Source organism: Macaca mulatta, chromosome 6 (genome assembly GCF_049350105.2).
Source record: "Macaca mulatta isolate MMU2019108-1 chromosome 6, T2T-MMU8v2.0, whole genome shotgun sequence".
Classification (NCBI taxonomy): Eukaryota; Metazoa; Chordata; class Mammalia; order Primates; family Cercopithecidae; genus Macaca; species Macaca mulatta.
In genome coordinates, this window is record NC_133411.1 from 166,839,973 (window position 1) to 166,847,450 (window position 7,478).

General features: G+C 40.0%; 1 non-coding gene across 1 annotated transcript; it reads right to left on the reverse strand.

The window, feature by feature from the left end:
• Positions 1-1,244: 1,244 nt before the first annotated feature.
• Positions 1,245-1,434, reverse strand: LOC114679201 (U2 spliceosomal RNA). Its single transcript, XR_003730872.1, has one exon. It is a non-coding gene; the product is annotated as a U2 spliceosomal RNA (small nuclear RNA).
• Positions 1,435-7,478: the final 6,044 nt, after the last annotated feature.

Here is a 7,478-nt window from a genome sequence, read left to right on the forward strand (position 1 = left end):
ATTACTGGGTCACATGGACCCTTAGTTTTCCACCTTCTTCTTCCATTTGCTGCTCACTGACATATCCATTGGTAATTATCCAGGGATGAAGGAGGAAAAAGAACTGGAATAGTTAAAAGTTGGTGATTTTTGAGCAAATTTGATGAAAAATTAGTGAGAAAAGGATTTGAAACTCCTGGCTATAAGAAGAACTTTGATCATCAATGGAGTTGATTTATTTGGGAATACTGACTTTCCTGATTAGAATACTAGGTTGTGGAGGGAAAGGCTAACAGGATTCTAAAGACAAACCCAGTTTTGGGTAAAACTTGTGTTTTGCCCATACCTAAAAGAGTTTTGGACCCTGGGGTTCTTTTCTGAAGTTCTAGCAAGCTGTAAGGAAAAAGTTTTCGTTTAAGAAGATGGGTCTGGCTGGGTGTAGCGGCGCAAGCCTGCAGTCCCAGGTATGTGGAGGCGGAGGGAAGAAGATTGCTTGAGCCTGGGAGTTCAAGGCTGCAGTGAACTGTGGTTGTGCCACTGCACTCCAGCCTGGGCAACAGAGTGTGACCCTGTCTCTAAAGGAAGAAGAAGAAAAGAAGAGGAAAGAAGGAAGAAGAAGGAAGAAGGAAGAATAAGAAGAAGTAGAGGGGGAGGAGGAGGAGGAGGAGGAAGAGGATGAGAAGGAGGAGGAGGAGAAGGAAGAAGAAGAAGAAGAACAACAACAACAGTCTAATGGGGAACCCTAGACCACACCTCATGGGATAGCTTGCTTCTCATTTGTGAGAGCAGGACAGCCAGAGTTCCCACTCTCTTTACTGAAAGTTGAAGGTAGGTAGCATGACTTTCAGGTCATGGATGTGTGTCTCCACTTTGCCACATGGCTAGCGTTATCACATAGCTAGTGTTGGATCACTAGCTATGTGATAACAACGAAAGCAATACAAATAATAAAAACAATACTGGTGATTTATTGTGCTATTGTTATATGGCAGACATTTTACTTATATTTTCATACTTTGTTTTTGCAAAAAGACTTAGGATATAGGGAAGTTATCATGTCTAGTGTCTACATAGGAAACCTGAGTCAGAGAGATTAGTGTGCCAAGATTACCTGGTGAGTAATGGGCAGAAGGCTAACTCTGGAGCCTTTGTTTTTAACCACTATGTTATACTTCTGCTGGGGCTCAGAAAGTGATACTTCAAAGTATGGCACTTTGGCGTGCTGAGCACTTTAAAATTAAAGGATTGAAAATAAAAATCTCCTGGAGGGGTGCATCATTCCTGGAGGTACTGCAATACCAATCAATGTGTGGAGTGGATGGAGCAAGCTCCTATTCTATCTCCCTGATCCAAAAATCCATTTAATATATTGCCCTTGGATAGAGGACATATCAAATATTAAACTGATAAGAACAGCTACTACACTTGATCTTAGCCAAAAGGTCGAGAAGCAATAAATTAAAGGATGTCAGAAGGCCTCAGAAGCAACCTCAGAACCAAGGTCTCTTAGATTTCCTGCCTTGCTGTCTCTTACCGTTCATTCTGTCTTGAAGCAAGTCAGAACTCCTCTTCCCCAGGGTGGGTCATAGAAACTAGAACTTCTCCTTTCCAAAGCCAGCCATAAAAACTAGAATAATTACTGTAACCTTTCTTTACCATTCTGGCTAGGAGCTGGCCATAAAGAAATTCTCTGGCTTATCCTTGTGCAATATTAGGTCAGAAGACTGTCATTCCAGAGGGGTCCTGCCTCATCCATACCTAGGAGGAAGCAATGCTACAACACAGAGGGCAAGAAGAATCTGCATAGGCCTTGTTGGGTTTCCCATGCAGTCTATTAGCATTGGGTCATACTCTTTTAGTTCAATCATATTTCTACATGGCTGTCCATGTTTCATCCAATCTAAGCATAAAAATGGACAGCTGGCCAGGTGCGGTGGCTCACACCTGTAATTCGAGCACTGTGGGAGGCCAAGGTAGGCGGATCACCTGAGGTCAAGAGTTTGAGACCAGCCTGGCCAACATGGGGAAACCCTGTCTCTACTAAAAATACAAAAATTAGCTGGGCGTGGTGGTGGGCCCCTGTAATCCCAGCTACTCAGGAGGCTGAGGCAGGAGAATTCTTGAACCTGGGAGATGGAGGTTGCAATGGGCTGAGGTTGTGCCACTGCACTCCAGCCTGGGCAACAAGAGCAAAACTCTGTCTCGAAAAAAACAAAAACAAAAACAAACCAGACAACTTTCCCTGTATCTTTGGGTGTTCATTCTAAATGCTCCTGTGTCACATAAAACTTTGATGAAATAAATTTGTTATGCATATCTCCTGTTAACCTGTCTTTGTTATAGGAGTGTCAGTCGTGACCCTTATGATGGGGGAGGAAAAATATCGCATCTTTCTGTCCCTACACTTTTCTCCCAGAACTCAATTGCCTAGTCTTTCTTTTTACAAAACGAAGACTCGTGATTGTTCTGACACCCTCCTTCTGTTTGAGAGGATCAAATGAGATTGTGAAGGGGAAAATGTCTTGAAGACTATAAAGTAGCAGAAAAATATAAGCAATTATTAAGATGGACATGCTGGAAGAAAGAGAGCCAGAGAGAAGGCTCCCTAGAGTGAGAATTAGACTTTGACCTTCAACAAAAGGGCTGCCCTGCGTGTGCTGACAGCCCAAGCTGGGAACCTGGGTCCTTCTTCCACAGCTGTCAGAATGGCAGGGACAGGGGACCGGCGCCAGGCCTGGGCATCCAAGCGTGAGTGGCAAGGCACTCTTCACTAGAGTCTCCGGGCAGATTCACTCAGAGCTTGACCTTTTGAATGTAAAACACTTGTCAGATTGCCAAGTGCCAGCCAGTCAGGGAATGGATTCAGCCAGGATAATAGTATTTCTGTGGCTTTCTCAGGGATGCTTGCTCTGTGACTATGGCCTACAGGGTCTCTTTTGGAGAGAAATGACTTCTACCAAACTCAGGGTATATGCAAACAGGAAACTCTCCACTATCTGGTTGGTGTTTCTCTCTCCCTCCCTCTATGTGTGTGTGTGTGTGTGTGTGTGTGTGTGTGTGTGTGTGTGTATATACATATATTTTATTTTTATTTTTTATTAAAGAGACAGGGTCTTGCTCTGTCACTCAGGCTGCAGGACAGTGGCATGACCCTAGCTCACTGCGGCCTTGAGCTCATGGGCTCAAGCAATCCTCCTGCCTCAGCCTCCCAAAGTGTTGGGGTGACAGGCATGCACCACTGCACTCGTCTCTCAATTTTTAAAAACCTTGTCTCCATTTTATAAATGTCATGCTTTCTATAATTTGTATTAAAAGACATAGTTATATGTTTTTCATTGACTAACTATAAAATTTTGTGGTTTATCTGAATAAGTATTCACAAATGATATTCCTTACCTTCCCCTCCCCTACCCCAATTCTAGAAAAATCTCTCTGGGTACGACCACGGGACAAGGAATGCTTATTCTCTTGGGAGTCATTAATATAAATACTATGCTTATAGAAGTGTCTTAGTTGATGCATTTGGACAAGAGAGTTCTGTGAAAAATAAAATAGGGGACTGTTCTAAGAACTGTTTTTTTTTTTATTTTTATTTTTAGTAGAGACAAGGTCTCACTATGTTGCCCAGACTGGTCTTGAACTTCTGAGCTCAAGCAGTCTGCTTGCCTCCATCTCCCAAAGTGTTGGCATTACAGGCATGAGCCACCGCCTCTGGCCTATAAACTTGTTATTCATGGAAAGTTTTCCTTTAGGAGCCAAGCCACAGAGGCTAGCATAAGTTAGTGATTTTCAGTTATACATGTACAGCCACTGATTATTGCCTAGACTATGAATTCATATCATGGTTGCTTAAAGGTTTACAATTCAATTGTAAAACGGCTATAAATGCCTCCCATCTTGGATTACACTCCCTTTTGCCTCCTGACTTTGCTCTTCCTTCTATCAAGTGCTTTGGGAGGCTGAGGTGGGAAGATCAAGAGATGAAGGTGGGCCACAACTGTAATCCCAGCACTGTGGGAGGCTGAGGCAGGCGAACCACTTGAGGCCAGGAGTTCCAGACCAGCTTGGCCATGGTGGTGAAACTCCACTAAAAACAGAAAAATTAAACGGATGTAGTGATGCATGCCTCTAGTACCAGCTACTTGGGAGGCTGAGGTATGAGAATCGTTTGAACCTGGGAGGCGGAGGTTGCAGTGAGCTGAGATTGTACCATTGCACTCCAGCCTGGGAAACAGAGCAAGGCTCTGTTTCCAAAAACAAAACAAACAAATAAACAAAAAACAAACAAATGATGAAGTTTAGTTTATCTACTTCTTGAATCTTGAATCTGGGCTTGGACATATGACCTGCTGTGGTCAAAGGAACATTAATGGGAGTGAAGCCACCCTAAACTTTCCAGTCCTAGTCAAGCTTCCAACTGACAGCACAGATTTGCCAAGCTGACCCAGACCAGAAAAACTGCCCAGCAGACCCATAGAATCAAGAGACTTTGGCCGGGCACGGTGTCTCATGCTTGTAATCCCAGTGCTTTGGGGGGCTCAGATGGGAGGATCACTGTAGGTCAGGAGTTCCAGACCAGGCTGGCCAACATGGTGAAATCCCATCTCTACTAAAAATACAAAAATTAACCAGGTATGGTGGTGCATGCTTATAATCCCAGCTACTTGGGAGGCTGAGGCAGGAGAATCTCTTGAGCCTGGAAGGCAGAGGTTGCAGTGAGTTAAGATCCTGCCACTGCACTCTAGCCTGGATAACAAGAGCGAAACTCCATCAAAAAAAAAAAAAAAAAAAAAAAAAAGGAAGAAAAAGAGAGAGAGAGGGACATAATAGACATAATATGTTTGTTGCTTTAAGCCACTGGGTTTTGCAATATTTTATTATATAACAAAGCAAATTGATTTAAATTCTAATTAAAAAAATTTTCAACTCAAATTCTTAGTCTGCTAGAAGGGTTGGGAAGCTAAGGCCATTGGACTGGCTCTCTGTTTTTGTAAATAAAGTTTCATTGAAACGTGGTTGATCTGTTATGCATTTTCTTTCACTACTTTTGAACAATGATTGAGTAGTTGCAAGAGAGGTTGTATGGACCTCAAATACAAAAATATTTGCTATCTGTCCCTTTAAGAAAAAGTGTGGTTATCCCTACAGAGAATTGTTTGTGCTTTTGTAATTGTTGTATAGGAGTTCTTTTTTTTTTTTTTTTTGAGACAGAGTCTGAGTTCAAGCAATCCTCCCACCCTGGCCTCCCAAATTGCTAGGATTACAGTTGTGAGCCGCTCTGCCCAGCCGAAACTTTCCTTATATTTTTTATTTAAAAGTCTTGTTTTGACATTTATGTCTTTATTACATCTGAAGTTGATTTTTGGATATAGTGTGAGGCAGGAATCTAATTTCTCCTTTTCCAAATGGATTACATTTTTAAAAGGTGCTTCATTTCTTGAAGTTATTCCTTTCCCCAGTGATGTGACATGCCACCTCTGTTGTGCATCAACATTATGAAATGTGTGGGTTTGTTTTGAAGCTCTCCATTCCATTTCATTCCCTTCCATTCCACTCCATTCATCCCTTTTGTCAATTTATCTGACCTTGCACCAATATGATTATATTTCTATAGGTTTATAATAATTATAAAGTATTACTATAGGTAATTACTATAGGCTTATAATACTGAATTGCTAATTACAATAGGTTTATAATAGTTAATAAAGTCATAATTAGTGTAGGTTTAGTATAATTCCTGATAGCTTGTGTGGCAAGTCCTCTGCCCTGCTTTTCTTTGGAGGATCCTAGTTATTCTTTGTCCTTTCCTCTTCCATGTATATTTTGGAATCATTTTATCAACTTCCATGTAAAACCCTGTTGAAGTATTGTGTTGAATCTGTAGATGAATTTGGAGAGAATGCATATCTCTACAATTTAGTCTTTCTACCCATGGACATAGTATATTTCTCCTTCTATTTAGATTTTAATATCCTAATAAAGTTTTATACTTTCCTCTGTAGTTCTGACATATCTTTAGTTCTTTTTTCTATGTAGAAAAAAAGTATTTTCTTAACTATTGTAAACAGATTTAAAAAAATTATACTTTATAATTGTTTGTTTCTGGTATATGGAAATACAACATAAAAATATTGATTCTACAATAGAATGGAGGCTCCTCAGAAAATGAAAAGTAGAACTTCCATATGATCCAGCAATTCCACTACTGGATATACATCCAAAAGGAAGGAAATCAGTGTATCAAGGAGATATTTGCACTCCCATGTTTATTGCAGCACTATTGACAATAGCCAAACTGTGGAATCAACCAAAGTGGCCACCAGTGAATAAATGGATAAAGAGAATGTGGTATATGTACACAATGGAATATTATTCAGCCATAAAAAGAATTAAGTCTTGTTATTTGCAGCAACATGGATGAAACTGAAGGGCATTATATTGAGTGAAATAAGCCAAGCACGGAGAGATTCATATGCAGGAGCTAAAAAAGTGCATCCCATAAAGATAGAGAGTAGATTGGTGGTTACTAGAGGCGGAGAAGGGGAGGTAGGGTGGGGAGGGATGAAAGGGAAAAAAGAATATAAATGAATTTATTACCACTGAACTGCACACTTAAAGATGGTAAAAATGGTAAATTATATATGTTTATTTTACCTGAATAAAAAAATTAAAAATGTGAAAAGAATCCTATAACCAGGCTTCTTGCTAAACTTTAATTCTCATAGTTTGTCTATTCTATTGAGTTTTCTTTTTAAACAATCATTTAATATACAATTTAGTATGGATTTATTTTTTCTTCCAATTCCTAAAACTTCAATTTCTTTCTTATATCTATATTGGCTCAGACCTTTACAATGTGAATAGTAGTGGTATTAGTGGGATCTTGTCCCATTCCTGATTTTAAAAGGAAAGATTTTAGCATTTCCCTATTTAGAATAATGTTTGCTCTAGATTAATTATAGATACTTCTGTGTCTTCGTGGTATGTTCTCATCATTCTTTGAGCCCTTCCTTTCTTTCTGGAACAAAAAATGTTTCAAGTTTATCTTGTATTTCCCTACCTAGCCCTGGAGTCTGCCATTTCTCCAAAGAGCCTTGATTTTCTTTAGTGGGGAATGGTATGTAGGAACCAAGATCTGGGCACTAGGAGTACTCACTGGTACTGGTATGTCATGCTTCTAGGCCATCTTAGTGGATAGAATGGACACATACACACATATATATTTATTTCTCTTTATATTAAAAACCACAAGTCCACACCAATATCTCCAATTCCAATTCAACATCAGATTTATTTTTGTCTTCCTCTTTTCCATATTTGTAACTCCCTCCAGTGAGAAACCTGGTTCCCATTATCTTAGATGTATTCAATTATTTGCCCAATTCTCCCTGTATGTAATCAAAGTCTTGTAGCATAGGTCAGAAGCCCATGAAGGGGAGAGGAAGCAGAAGGAACAGGGAAAAGAAACAGGAAGGAGGGAAGAGAAGAGTTTTCTTTTT